Here is a 15,166-nt window from a genome sequence, read left to right as displayed (position 1 = left end):
CATTCTTAATGTATTCTATTAGCATTACGTCTGCCCCAACCAGGAGAGGCGTGGAAAAGTGCAGAGGGTGCTCAGGAAGGCAATTGTTGATAACATGTCGGGAGGCTTGTCCATCCTGATGAGTAGCAGTATATGCCTAGAGTGCCCAATGGCATCTCTGTGAGAGGACTGATAACTTTTTAAGTTTCTAATCTCTTGATGTAACTACAGTGGATAAAGAAATAATTAGAGCTGCATCCACAGATCATGAAACTGCTGGTTTGAAAGATGATACTAAGCCCAAAAAGACAGAGTGTATGGACCCAATCGTAATGAAAGAACCTGAGGATGTAGAGGCAAGAGTGTTACCTGCTATCTGCTGGCTCAACAGGGCTAGGAATTCTGGAATGGGGCACGCTGAAAGAGTTGTTTAATAAGGTGAAACATCCCAGATTGTCTTTGATGCATCAAGGGACACTTACTTCCCCAATTTCTCATGGAGAGGTACACAAGAATATAGAAGCAATGCCTCACAGCAAAGCTCCTGGTCAGGATGAAATTCATGTAGAGCTGTAACACAGTCTCCTCAGTTGCTCACAATACTCCTTGTTCTGATTTCTTAGTTACCTATCTAGAAAGCAACAAGCCGTTAAACGGCAACAAACCTACTCATCCTTTCAACCAGTTACTACAGGTGTTCCTCAGGGCTCTATCCTGGGTCCTCTCCTATTTAATATATTTATTAACGACCTTCACACCACCACTTGCCATGCTAGTTTAGTTCAGTATGCAGATGACTCAACATTAATATGTGCAGCCTCAACAATAAATAAGCTCTAAAACATTACCCCAAAATCTTTCTCCTCTGTAGAAACCTAGATAAAAAACAAACCTCTTACTCAGCTCCAAGAAAACTAAGTTAATGCTTTTTACCTCAAAAAGTTGCCAAAATCAAAAGCATTTTTTACTATAAAGTCAGCAAATAATACTGTCATTGAAAATGTAGCAAACAGTAAACTTCTAGCCATTATAATAGCTGACAGTCTCAAATATCACCAGTATATACTGCACACCATTAAATCTACACAGCTGAAACTAGGCCCCCTTTATAGGATCAATGGATTCCTTACAAATACTGCAAGAAAAACTCTAGCCACCGCCTTCTTACAGCCAACTCTTTTATACACCGCTCCTATCCTAACAAACTTAAACAATACGTAAGGAAAGAAACTCGACTCTTGCTACAATATATTAGCTAAATTTACCACCAATCTACCTCATAGGACCCACCATTGTCATAGCTTAAAGTAATTAAACTGTCTTGAACTACACAACTGTCTAACATGTTCATAACTAACTACAGCACACAAACTCATTCATCATCCAGAAAAATGCCCCGCACTACAAAACTTATTACTACCCTACTGTCCAGCAAGGGACCTCCACTCCAGTAACAAATTCTTACTTCTCACAAATCGGTCAAATAATGTTGCAGGAGACTTGCTCTACTCCCAATGCTTTGCTAAACTCTGGAATAATATCCCCACACAAACAAAACTCTCCAACAAACTCAATAGTTTTAAACCACTGCTTAAACAACATCTTAACCAGTCCTGGTCCTGCACATGCTCATCACTAGGTTAAGACTTTGTGTTCACCATACAGTACTTTCCAAATGCTCTCCTTAACCAGAATACGCTCAACCTCTCACTGAAATGACAAAACAATTTTTCTACACAACTGCTACCTGTACAATCCAATAAGTGGCACGTGGCCTTTCTCTTTGGTAATGTCCAACCCTGTAAAATCTTAGAATGTATAAATGTAACTACTGTCCGTGTATAAATGTAAATAGAAATGTAACTACTCTGTGCTTAACTAGAACATAGTATAATGCAATGTAAGCAAATGAATCTTTTCTCCCTGGGTCTCTGCTGAAAATGGATATTACCCAATAGGACTTTCCTGGTAAACAAAGACAAATAAAACAAGTAAATAAAACTCCCTAGAGTTAACAGGGGTTTTTAGAAGTTTGCATACTCACAGTGTGAATAACCACTCATCCCAAATTTCTGCCATAACTGTTATCCCCAAGTCTGGGAAAGATGTCTCAGTAGTAATCCTCTTCTTCCACAGTGAATACTGGTCCCCAGATGTCAGGGTTAAGAAGTTTTTTGCATAGTTAATTTTGCTTGTGTTGTAGGGCAGCTAGTCCATCAGCATTGCATATGTTCTGAGACTATAGAATGGTACAGGAGATGTGGGGGGGTTGGCTACAGTGTAGTTTGGGTGGTTAAACGCTGCTATCTGATGCTCCAAAGAATTTATCCTAGTAGTCTTGAGATGCACATAAAGGTTCTCCGGGGCTGTACAGATACTACGTGTTATGCAGTTTGCTTTGACTAAAACATATATTGTTCTGCACTGAAAAAATCCAGAAGATTTGCATTTCCTTGATGTGTTCATAGGTTCATAGGTATATACTAGGTTAAAAGCCATTGAGGCCTTTATAATTTGGTCATGCAGCCCAAATATATCCCACAGGCTATTTTGCCATAGATGTTGTTTTAAGGGGGGGTATGTCTGAGCATATGTTAACTGCTGCTTCTGTCTGTTAGAGACATGGGTGTCAGACCATGGTGACTTTCCGATTTCCCATCCACTGGTCCAGGTTGCTCTTGAAACAGGTTAGAGAAGGGCTCTGCTTCACATGGATGGGAAGCCGATTCTAGATAATGGAAACTCTGAGATACATACCCCTGTCCATCGTAGGGTATTAGTTTGAAGTAGGACGTTTACTGTTGATTCAGAGAGGTTATAAGGATTTATAGGGACAGTGGGCAGTGGTATGTCAGAGAGTACAGGTCCACAGGAGAATATTGGGCCAGCTTTGTTAAGTATGCACAGCCTTTTACATTTTAGGAACATTCCATGAATGCACCAGGGACTGATTTAAGGGATGCTGTGCTGTAGCACCCATGTGCTTTACTATAGTGTGGTTCTGTAAATCCTTATGAATTGCTAACACTTACCTCTGATTGCTAATTAATCTATCCCTTAATGTTTACATCTATCTGTATTCCTCCCACTAGGTATTATTCATTTAGGATCTATGACCTTGTGTTCTTGTATATAGCTTGGTGCGTTACCTTTGATGACCTTTCATTCTTTGCAATAAATAAATAAAACTCCAAAGTTGCATTAGTGAAAGAAAATGTTAACTACTTGTTTGTGTCACAAAAAAAATTAAACATTTGCATTTCTTCTCTCTTTAGCCACATCAAAACAGCAAAGCAGCATTTTTGAAACATAGTCCTTGCACTTTTTCTGATATAAAAACATGTTTAAGATGAATTTAGTATTCCAGCAAGTCTGCATTGCTCTGCATATACTCTGGAATTATGCCTCATTTGATTTCTCTTACAGATACTAAAATATTTGGTAATCATCAATGGCTTTAGGCTCAAATGCTTCCTTAAAGTTCAGTCTTTTAATGATTTAAATGATATTTAGCTGGTGCTTACAATGTATACCTAAATCTATATATTTCAGAACTATTACCTTTAGTAACACTGGCACTATATTTTTCATGTGTAATATCATTGGCTGTAAAAGGTAGAATTAGTGCAGGTTGTTTACAAGGACCCAGTGACACAAGTACTGACAACGTTTGGACTCACAGAGGGTCTCAGTGGGAGTGGGTGTGCTTTAGGGTTCAGCCCCGAGCCCCCTCATCTTCATACCGGTGATGGACATCAGCAGACAGGTTGCATAGAACAGGCCAACAAAGTTGCTGTGTGCAGATGACTCTAAACAGGACCTTTAGCTAACGATAGGGGATTGTCACATAAAACCGAAGGGGCACGGGATGAAACTAATGACAAACACGACAGTAGTTACTTCAGCAAACAGAATTAGCAGAAGCTAAAAACTTATAAGAGAAAGTAGTGGAACAGGTTAACAGTTTCAAGTATCGAGAAGGGCTGGTTTTGGTGAAGTGAAGTCTGAACAAGGAGGTCAAATCTAGAATCAGATGGGCTGCAGCCAGCTGGCACAGAGTGTCAGGTGTTGTGTATGACAGAAGAATGACAAAGAAGGTGAAAAGTAAGGTGTTCAAACTGTGGTGTGACCAGTACTACTGTATGGTACAGAAACCTGGGCAGTAAAGGCAGAACAGCTGAGGAAGCCAGAGGTGATGAAGATGAAATGCCTGACATGGATAGTAGCATGCATGCTGTGGGGCAAACAAAGAAACAGCAACATCAGAGCAGAAGCCAAAGTGACCTCAGTTGTAAAGAAGATCAGGAAGGTATGGTGACATATGCCAGAAAACTAAAGATGAATTTGGTAAGGATGATTTGGGTGAAACAGCAAGAAGGTAAAAGGAGAAATGGGTGCCAAGAGATGGCTGGACTGCATGCGAGAAGCCCTACGATAGGCAGACAAAACTGCCAGAGAAGTAGGAGAGAGCTTTAAACCGAGACAGGTAGCGACGGTTGACCTGGACTGCATGAGAGAAGACCTACGACAGGCAGACAAGACTGCCAAAGAAGTAGGAGAGAGCTTTAAACTGAGACAGGTAGCGACAGTTGACACAACACCTCAACCCCATGTAGAAATGGGAAAAAAGAGGCTGATGATGATTGGCTGCATAATAGCTCTATTCTGGACCCCCTACCAGTGTACCACAGTTTTTTTTAAAATTTTACATAAGTATGCCACATGATACTTGCAGTTCTTCTTTGAAAGATCTGTTAAGCAGATTAAAGACTGGTGGTTTTCCTCACTCATCATTGAAGGCACTGCACATACAAGTGTGCACAGTGCTGAAAATGCTGTAGCAATCTATTAACCCAAAGTGGAAAAGGGACTATCTGATGCTGGTGTCTTAAAAAGAACAGATACATTTTTAGTGCAGAATTTCATTGAATCTGAAATGGCTGACCTTGCTGTGTTAAGGAGAGCTGCAACATACTGTGGGCTTACAGGCCGCTAATCTAAATCCTTAGGGCTGTAGAACATTGAGCCCAATAATGCAATTACCCAAGTACCCTTACTTCATAGCAGATCCAATAATCAATACATTACCCTTACTACATAGTACAAGTAATACTTAATACATTACCCTTCCTGCATAGTACAAGTAATACTTAATACATTACCCTTACTTCATAGTAGAAGTAATGCTTAATATATTACCCTTACTACATAGTGCAAGTAATACTTAATATATTATCCTTACTGCATAGTAGAAGCAATACTTAATATATTACCCTTACTTCATAGTAGAAGTAATACTTAATATATTACCCTTCCTGCATAGTACAAGTAATACTTAATATATTACCCTTACTTCATAGTACAAGTAATACTTAATATATTACCCTTACTTCATAGTACAAGTAATACTTAATACATTACCCTTACTACATAGTACAAGTAATGCTTAATATATTACTCTTACTACATAGTACAAGCAATACTTAATACATTACCCTTACTACATAGTACAAGTAATACTTAATATATTACCCTTACTACATAGTACAAGTAATACTTAATATATTACCCTTACTACATAGTACAAGTAATACTTAATATATTACCCTTACTACATAGTACAAGTAATTCTTAATATATTACCCTTACTACATAGTACAAGTAATACTTAATATATTACCCTTACTTCATAACTGACGTAATACTTAATGCATTACTATCACTTCATAGTAGATGCAATAATCAGTACATTACCTTTACCATTACACTTCATGCATAGTACAACTAATACTTAATATATTACCCTTACTTCACAGCAGACAAAACACTTAATACATTACCCTTATTTCATAGTAGAAGTAATACTTAATATATTACTCTTACTTCATAGTACAAGTAATACTTAATATATTACCCTTCCTGCACAGTTGAAGTAATATGTAATTTATTACCCTTCCTGCATAGTAGAAGTAATACTTAATATATTACCCTTACTTCATAGTACAAGTTCATAGGCCCACAGAAGGTTACTAGGCTAATGGCCCTAGGGCCTTTACAAGCCTAGCCATGCATAAACCTGAGTACCCTTAGTGACCATATTTAAATGGTCATTGTTAGCAGAGCAATTCTGTGATCAGCACCAACTGTCCCTGCCCATGAGGGACATAAAGACAGAATGAATTTACGGTCACCCATCTGGTTGTTGAGGTTGCATTTGAATAGGGTCGGTGAGGAGCCCTGCTTCATATTGCATAGGAGCTTATTCCTAAGGAGTGGTAATTGCTGGGAGATATATCTGTCTCTCCAGCATGTCCTGTTAATGTCACAGGCTAGGTTGAGATCCCTGGAGTGAGTTACTTTTGTTCTATTTGATTTTTGGATGTGCAGCAATTCCATTAGGTCAAGGTCTGAGACTTCTCTGTTGGGCAGGCACAGGTCACCTCTCAGCAGCCTCTATCATACAACGTACAGTGACAGGGCTTTCAGTCTTTCCATGTATGTCATGTTTTGTAGGCCCTGGATACTCTTGGTAAGAAACATCTGTGGTCTCTCCAGTTGCTGCAGGTGTCTGGTGATGAACATACAGAAGGCAGCATTGTATTCAATTAGTGGCCTGATAAGGGTTGAGTAAAGTGGGGCTATAACCTCCCTAGTCTTGGATGCAATGCTTTTATTTAAGAGGTGCACAATGTAGAATGCTTTTTTTTTACCACCACAGACACATGGTGATCGAAGTTTAGATTGCTATCAACCTGTGTTCCCAAGTCTCACACCACTGAGTTTGAAATTAGAGGGGTGCTATCTATATCATAATTTGCAGGGGCTACTTCTTTGCTAAAGGGAGTAATGAGGCATTTTTTTATATTAAGTTTTAGTCCATGAGTTTGGACCAGTCATTTGTCTGCGTCACCGTTTTTGTAATGTGTTAACACCATTTGGGGACTCATTGATTGTGTCCAGTTTACGGTCATCTGCAAACTTAGTAAACCACAGGCCAGCTACCTTTGCTTGAACTTCGGAGAAATGGATACCAAACAGCAGTGGGCTGAGAACAGATTCTTGTGGTATCCCACTGGTAACTGGTCTACGGGTGGAGGTAGACTTCTCAACTTTGACAGTGGGCATTCTATTGGTGAGCCAGTTGACTACTCATCTAGTAATGTATGGATTAATTCCCAGCTGGGAGTGTTTCTGTATGATGCCTGAATGGGGGATTGTGTCAAAAGCCTTGGCTAAATTAAAATAATCAGTATGCACTGTTTTGCCCTCATCCAGGCCTTTGGTGACATTCTCAAAGAAGTCCACCAGGTTTAATAAGCAAAATATTTCCTTGATAAAGCCAAATTGGGTCAGGTCAAGAGTTTGAAAGTCACCTATATACTTGTTGATAAGGACTATGATGATTCTTTCCATGGCCTTGGAGATGAGACTGGTTAGACTTATGGGTCTATAGCTCCCAGGGTCAGTTGATGGACCCCCTTTTATGCAAGGGGATTAATGTTGCTGTTCTCCACTCTGCTGGAACAAAGCCAGTTCTCAGGCTATGGTTAAAGACAGCGCAAAGTGTGTCTACGTCCTGTTTTAGATTGCTTAATAAGCATCCTGGGATGTTATCTGGTCCCATAGCAGCTGTGTTTTTGGTCTTGGAGAGTGCTTGTATGACCTGTTCTTTGAAGATACTCAGGATATTGGGTATGCTTTGAGGAATGACATTTGGGGATGGGGGATGAAGTTATTGCTAAATATATCAGCTGGCAGGTTGGCAATTTCCACAGGTTCAGTGTGAGTGGTACCATCCACTACACATCTGGCACACAGGTGGACATTCTCCCTTAGGTTACAGACATAGCTAAAGAATGCCTTCTGGTTGTCTTTAGCTAGGGATGGTAATTTGGGCTCATAGTTAGCCTTATAGGACAAAACAAGATATCTGATTTAATAAGTAACAAAGGGCCACAGCTCCAAAGGCAAACCAAAACTTAAATCTGTGAGCACTTTCCTTCACTCAAATCACTCAAATCACTCTTCTTGGAAGAAGTTCATTTGATTTGAGTGAACAAAAGCACTGACAGATTTAAGTTTTGATTTGCCTTTGGAGCTGTGGTCCTTTGTTACTTAAGATCTCTGATTTGCTTGTTCAAGCTGCGGAGGGTATTCTTTCTCAGCGGAGTTAGTTCCCTCCTGTTCTTAAATATCAGTTTCTTTCTTTTGTTGTATAACTTTATACTTACAGTCTAACAAGGTGCTTGTTTTTTCAGGAAGACCTGGTTTTATTCCTGTTATGTATGGCCGAGTCAATACATTTGTTTAAATGGCTATAAAGGGCAATTGTGTATTCCTGTGCATATGAGACATTGATGTCTATGTTGGCAGGGACTTTGAAACTTTTTATACCATTGCTTAGTAAGCAATAGTTAGCTTTGGAGAAATGTTTCAGTTATTTTACTCCTGTGGGGGTGTCAGGATTGATCTTTACTTCAAATGAAAGAGGTTTAAGGTCTGACCTTACCAGGGAGGGCAACAGACATGAGGTAGTGCATTGACGCCCCATATTGATGAGCACTAGGTCCAGGACATTTGAGCCTTTTGTGGGGGTGCAGACCAACTGTTGCAGGGTATTTAAATTAACAAAGTCAAGGAGCCTCATAGCTATTGTGTTTGTGCTCATGTAAGTTGCTCAATCGATGGAAGGGTGGTTGAAATCTCCCATGACTGTGACCTTCTCCTTTTTCAACCCGGTGAGGTGGACATCTGTGTATCTCACTACTGAGTTACCTATGACCAGAACATTGGGCTTTAATGTGTTTTGCCTTAGGGGCTTGATTGTTGAGACACTGATATGTATGTTGTTATGTGTGGTGGTTTATTCTGTTTGTGTACCAGTATGTGTATGTTGTTTGCACTTGAGAGGGCTCTGATCTTTTGGTAGATGCTTAGTGAGTACCTCAACATGTGTGGGTTTATGTGTCTTGACCTTATCTTGTGTGAGAGGGGAAGTGTGTGTGCTGACATCCTGTCTGATGTCTTGTATATTGTTATGTGAGTGGACTGATTCTAGTTTCATGGTATAGTTACATCTCTCACATACCGTATTTGCTTGCTTTTGGAGTAAGTGGTTGTCAGTATACATAACGCAATTACTGCATTGCCTCAGGATGCCCATGTCAATCAGGTTGGCTGGAGAAATTGTGGGAAATTGTCTGTCCATTGTGGCAGGTACATATTGTAGTAACTAGTGGGGATGAGCAGGATGAACCAGGATTTGCTTGTGACACTAACAAAGGCAGCTATTCTATGGAAGGCTAAGGGGTAGAAGACTGCTTCAACACCTCAGAATGCACAGCTGAGTTGCTCTATGGGTAGGAATACACAGCTGGGTTGTGCACAGAGGGTCTAAGCATTTGCTTCTATATGCAGCAGTGCTAACTCCATTGCACAGTGTTCATCTACGTGCAAATGTGGTACTTAACCAGAAGCTAGATAAAATAGTTTTAACAAACACTCTCAAATAGGAGAGCACAAAACTGAGCCTTATTCCAACAATCCCCAACTCAGATGGGTCCTGGGCTGCACACTTCTGCCACAGGAGTGCAGGAGGGCCTTCTTAATGTAGGATGGTTAGCTTTAGTGCTCAAGTAATACCAGTCTAGATTCAGCAGCTCTATATCTCTCCTATGCTATGAAATATGGACGTACTAGGATTTCAAAGTGCAGAAAAATGTCAAAGCAGCAGCAACAGCAAAAATTGAAACAGCAAATCAGTAAAATGTGTTCAAAAAGTGCACAGAAAGTTTAAAATATGCTTATTTTTCATTGGTCACAGTGGATGCCTTGGATTTAGCTTAGATTCACTCGAGGTATCTGGCTAAGTTACCAAATGCGAAGTAGCTCCCCTAAACTCAATATATTACTCTTACTGCATAGTGTAAGTAATACTTAAAATATTACCCTTCTTGCATAGTACAAGTAATCCTTAATATATTACCCTTATTGCATAGTACAAGTAATCCTTAATATATTACCCTTATTGCATAGTATAAGTAATGCTTACTATATTACCCTTATTGCATAGTACAAGTAATAGTTAATATATTACCCTTATTTCATAGTACAAATAATCCTTAATATATTACCCTTATTGCATAGTACAAGTAACCCTTAATATATTACCCTTCTTGCTTAGTACAAGTAATACTTAATATATTACCCTTATTGCATAGTACAAGTAATCTTTAATATCTTACCCTTCTTGCATAATACAAGTAATACTTAATATATTACACTTATTGCATAGTACAAGTTGTTGTTGTCTTTCAGCTTTTCCCGGTTAGGGGTCGCCACAGCGGAACTCCGGTCCGCTAATGATTGGCAGTAGATTTTCACGGTGCAGAGTTGCCAGCTCGATGCCCAACTTTCAATGAAGGTGCGCACGCCCATTCACACACATCTTTCGGAATGCCACGTGACCCGAGGACATGCAGACTCCACACAGAAGGCACTCCCTGCACACTAGCTGAGACTCGAATGCGAGGACCTCTTGCTGTGAGGGAACTACGCTACCGCTGCACCACCAGCAGATGTCATAGTACATAGTACAAGTAATAGTGAAAGTGTATAGTCATCCCCTTTGGCAAAAACAAAGTGCCCACAAATTACCACATAGGTGGTAATCCATTAAGTACAGAAGAAGTCATTAGGGACCTGGGGACCCAAGTTGATAGCAATCTCTCATTTGACAACCACGTGGCCAAAGTGGTTAGAAAAACATTTTATATAGCCCACCTAATCATGGAGGGATTCACATCTAGATCAGGGGAGGTCATTCTGCCTCTTTACTCATCCCTCATCAGGCCCATAATTGAGTACAATGCCCCTTTTGGGATGTACCTTACCAGACACCTGCAGCAACTGGAAAGACCCCAAAAGTACCTCACCAAGAGGATCAAAGGGCTCAAACAGATGCCATATGCTGCCCGGTTAAAGAAACTCCAGCTCTACTCAGTGGCATACTGCCTGCTCAGAGGCAATCTGTGCCTGATGTATAAAGCCATGTCCAACCTGGAATTAATGGACATGCTGCACCTCAGAAAATCCAAATCCCATCAAGCTACGTGCTCGAGAGACTTGAACCTCAGCACTGAAATAAATAGGACATGCTGGAGGGACAGATTCATAACTCAGAGGCTCCCTTCACTCTGGAATAAAAGTTCAACTAGAAAAGAAAAAGCAGCAAATGCGGTGTGTGCAAAATTCCATCTGTGTGTCTTGGGAATTCGCCTCTATTCAACGCTCAAAACAGTCCACAACACCTTCAATGAAACCAAGTAGAAGTAAACAAAAGTTTATTGTAATGCCAACAAACAAAGAATGGTTAAGCGCTTTCACTTGAATAAAACAAGCTTTCTCAGAACACCATAGCTTGTATCACAGTTGTTTAAATAACATTTTTGGCGCCAAATTTCAGTTTGAAATTTTAAAGCTATACACACATCCTATAACCATTGTTCTCAATTCATAAAATATTAAATAATATTCATATTATTTCTAAAAACAATGCTACATGTAATATGTGTTGATAAAGTGAACAAGTTAAAAAACTGAAAAAATAGTGGTTTGACAGATGCAGTGTCATTTAAACCTGGTTTAGTGGAAGCATCCGTATATATTTGCCACCAAAATTCTTTATATAATAATAAATTATTAAAGTCACCCCCTCTGTTATTGGTGTGCACAATGTCCACTATACCAAAATTAAAATAATGTTTGTCACCATATTGTTTAATATGTTTGTACAAAGCATTTTTTTCATCCTTCCTTCCGATGCTATAAAGGTGAGAGTATATACGTTTATTTAAACTCCTTTGAGTCTTACCTATGTAGAATCCTGAACATGTTCTACAGATGGCAATGTACACCACCATTTTAGTTGTACAGTTGCCCCCACATAATAATGTAGGCATCCTACAGGATGGTGTTACTTACACCTATAGGAACTTTAATATATACAACTATACTAACTATATTTTAAATACTGGACACTTTGATTTACTATCTAAGGGGATTAAATTTATTCCCACTAAAAGATTCAATCTAGTGGACTGTATTTGTGAAATAAAAAGATATGTGAGAAAGCTTAACCTGGCTATTTTATTTAAAGACAAAAAAACAGTGGGTGACATTTCTCATGCAGAGCCGTTCATTCCAGTAGTCAAAAAGAAAAGTACGTATATACCCCCCATGCACCCAACCATTTCTATCTTTGATAAAGTAGTGACTAAACAGATTTATAAGTTGGATAGACAAATCGATGGACATCAGATTAGTTCTAATTTAACAAAAGAAGAGAGCAGGGTACTACAGGAATTAAGATGTGCTAGTAACATCAGAATCATGAAACCAGATAAGGGGGGGGGGGGCGTAGCCATCTATGATAGTTTTTTATACACTTGTAAGATACATGAATTACTACACAATTCTGGAAATTATTCTATGTTGTCCTTGAATGAGATCAACATAGGGTATAGAAAAATAGACACATGTATTGAAGAATACTTACTAGATAACAGGATCAACAATGACATCTATACGTATATTAAGGTTGAACATCCTGTATTAGCTTCTATAGTGGGTATTCCTAAAATTCACAAGAATATAGATGAACCGCCCTTTAGACCCATTATATCAGGGAATAGGTCTAAGACGTTTAATATAGGTAAGGTTATTGATACCTACTTGAAACACATATATGCCACTATTCCACATATAGCTAAGGACTCATGGGATTTTCTGAAACAGTATCCTATTTACCTATCCAGTTCAGATCTGATATTTGTGACTGTCGATGTCATAAATTTATTTTCTTGTATACCAAAAGAAGATGGTCTATCAGCTTTTGCTACGAGTATAAGAAAACATACAGATATCCAATGGGACACCATCTGTCTTCTCACGGATATGTTATCCCTGGTTCTCGAACATAATTACATTATATTTGAGGGAGAATATTACAAGCAGACCAATGGCGTAGCTATGGGAGCAGCTTGTGCTCCCATATACGCCAATTTGGTCATGCTTGAATGGGAAGAGAGGACTATTTTAGACAGTCACTTTATGACACACATAAAATATTACGTCAGATACCTTTATGATATATATATTTGATTTGGGATGGTGGAGAACAACAGCTAGCATTATTTTTACAATATAGCAGCAGTAGCAGCAATTTTTTAAAATTTACCTCCTCTAGCAGTCACGAAGGTGTGGCTTATTTAGACACATTTGTGTCAAAAATAGGGGATGAGTTTAAATCCAAAATTTATAGAAAGAATATTTTTTCGAATAGTTATTTGGAATATTCTAGCTACCATCCGAAGAAACAATTCACGAATATATATAAGGGTCAGCTTATTAGAGCAGTTAGGATGACCCCACGGTATGAGGACATGTTGGATGAGGTGAAATTTATAACGTCCTTATTTAAGGACAGAGGCTATGACATTGGAGTTATGGAAAATGTAAGTAATTATGTTGTGAGGAAATGGGGTAACCAGTACAAGCCTTTGTTGGGTGAAAAATATAGGACAGCTATTTTTTCGACTGTGGATATATTGCATGACATGAAGTCTGAAACTTGCATTTTTGGTAAATCTTGCATTTTGGAATTTGGCATATATTCAGGTAAAGTTAAGAAGATTTTGATGAACAACTGGCATATAATATCTGCTGATCAAGATATAGCACCCACATTAGGCGAATGCCCAAGATTTGTTTATAAGGTAGGGGCCAACATAAAATCTATTTTAGAGAAGGGTATCTTCATTAAGAAGACAGAATACATGAAAACTGCAAAATGTGGGGCATGTAAACAATGTCACACTATATTTCAGGGAGATAGCGTGAAATTGGATAATTACAAACACATTAGAATTAAATTCTGTGGGGGCAACTGTACAACTAAAATGGTGGTGTACATTGCCATCTGTAGAACATGTTCAGGATTCTATATAGGTAAGACTCAAAGGAGTTTAACTAAATGTATATACTCTCACCTTTATAGCATCAGAAGGAAGGATGAGAAAAATTCTTTGTACAAACATATTAAACAATATGGTGACAAACATTATTTTAATTTTGGTATAGTGGACATTGTGCACACCAATAACAGAGGGGGTGACTTTAATAATTTATTATTATATAAAGAATTTTGGTGGCAAATATATATGGATGCTTCCACTATTCCAGGTTTAAATGACACTGTATCTGTCAAACCACTATTGGTCTTAAAATGAACTATTTATAAGGTACATTGTTATATGTTTTTAAACATGTTTTAATATGATCTATATGTTTTTGTTAACATTTTTTCAGTTTTTTAACTTGTTCACTTTATCAACACATATTACATGTAGCATTGTTTTTAGAAATAATATGAATATTATTTAATATTTTATGAATTGAGAACAATGGTTATAGGATGTGTATATAGCTTTAAAATTTCAAACTGAAATTTGGCGCCAAAAATGTTATTTAAACAACTGTGATACAAGCTATGGTGTTCTGAGGAAGCTTGTTTTATTCAAGTGAAAGCGCTTAGCCATTCTTTGTTTGTTGGCATTACAATAAACTTTTGTTTACTTCTACTTGGTTTCATTGAAGGTGTTGTGGACTGTTTTGAGCGTTGAATAGAGGCGAATTCCCAAGACACAGAGACGGAATTTTGCACACAGCGCATTTGCTGCTTTTTCTTTTCTAGTTGAACTTTTATGGTTGCTGCGCTGTTTGCTTCACTCTGGAATAAAATCCCAGTCCAGGTTAGGCAGAGTCCCTCATTGACTCTCTTCAAGAGGAATCTTGATGAGTGGTTGGGAGATCGTAGGTTTACCCCGGGTATCACTTCTGTGTCACTGTTAGACAGAGGCACAGTATACTAACCTCGAAAAAGGGCATAGCAAAATTCATTTAAAATGGGTGGCGAAAGCCAAATACATTCTGGCTAGGCTTATAAATGCCCTAGGGCAGATAGCCCAGTATGAACCTATGAACCTATGAACCTATGAACCTATAATATATTACCCTTATTGCATAGTACAAGTAATACTTAATATATTACCCTTCTTGCATAGTACAAGTAATACTTAATATATTACCCTTATTGCATAGTACAAGTAATAGTTAATATATTACCCTT

Source organism: Protopterus annectens, chromosome 5.part1 (assembly GCF_019279795.1).
Source record: "Protopterus annectens isolate FY-2018-M chromosome 5.part1, PAN1.0, whole genome shotgun sequence".
NCBI classification, from domain to species: Eukaryota; Metazoa; Chordata; order Ceratodontiformes; family Protopteridae; genus Protopterus; species Protopterus annectens.
This window is presented reverse-complemented; position numbering follows the sequence as displayed.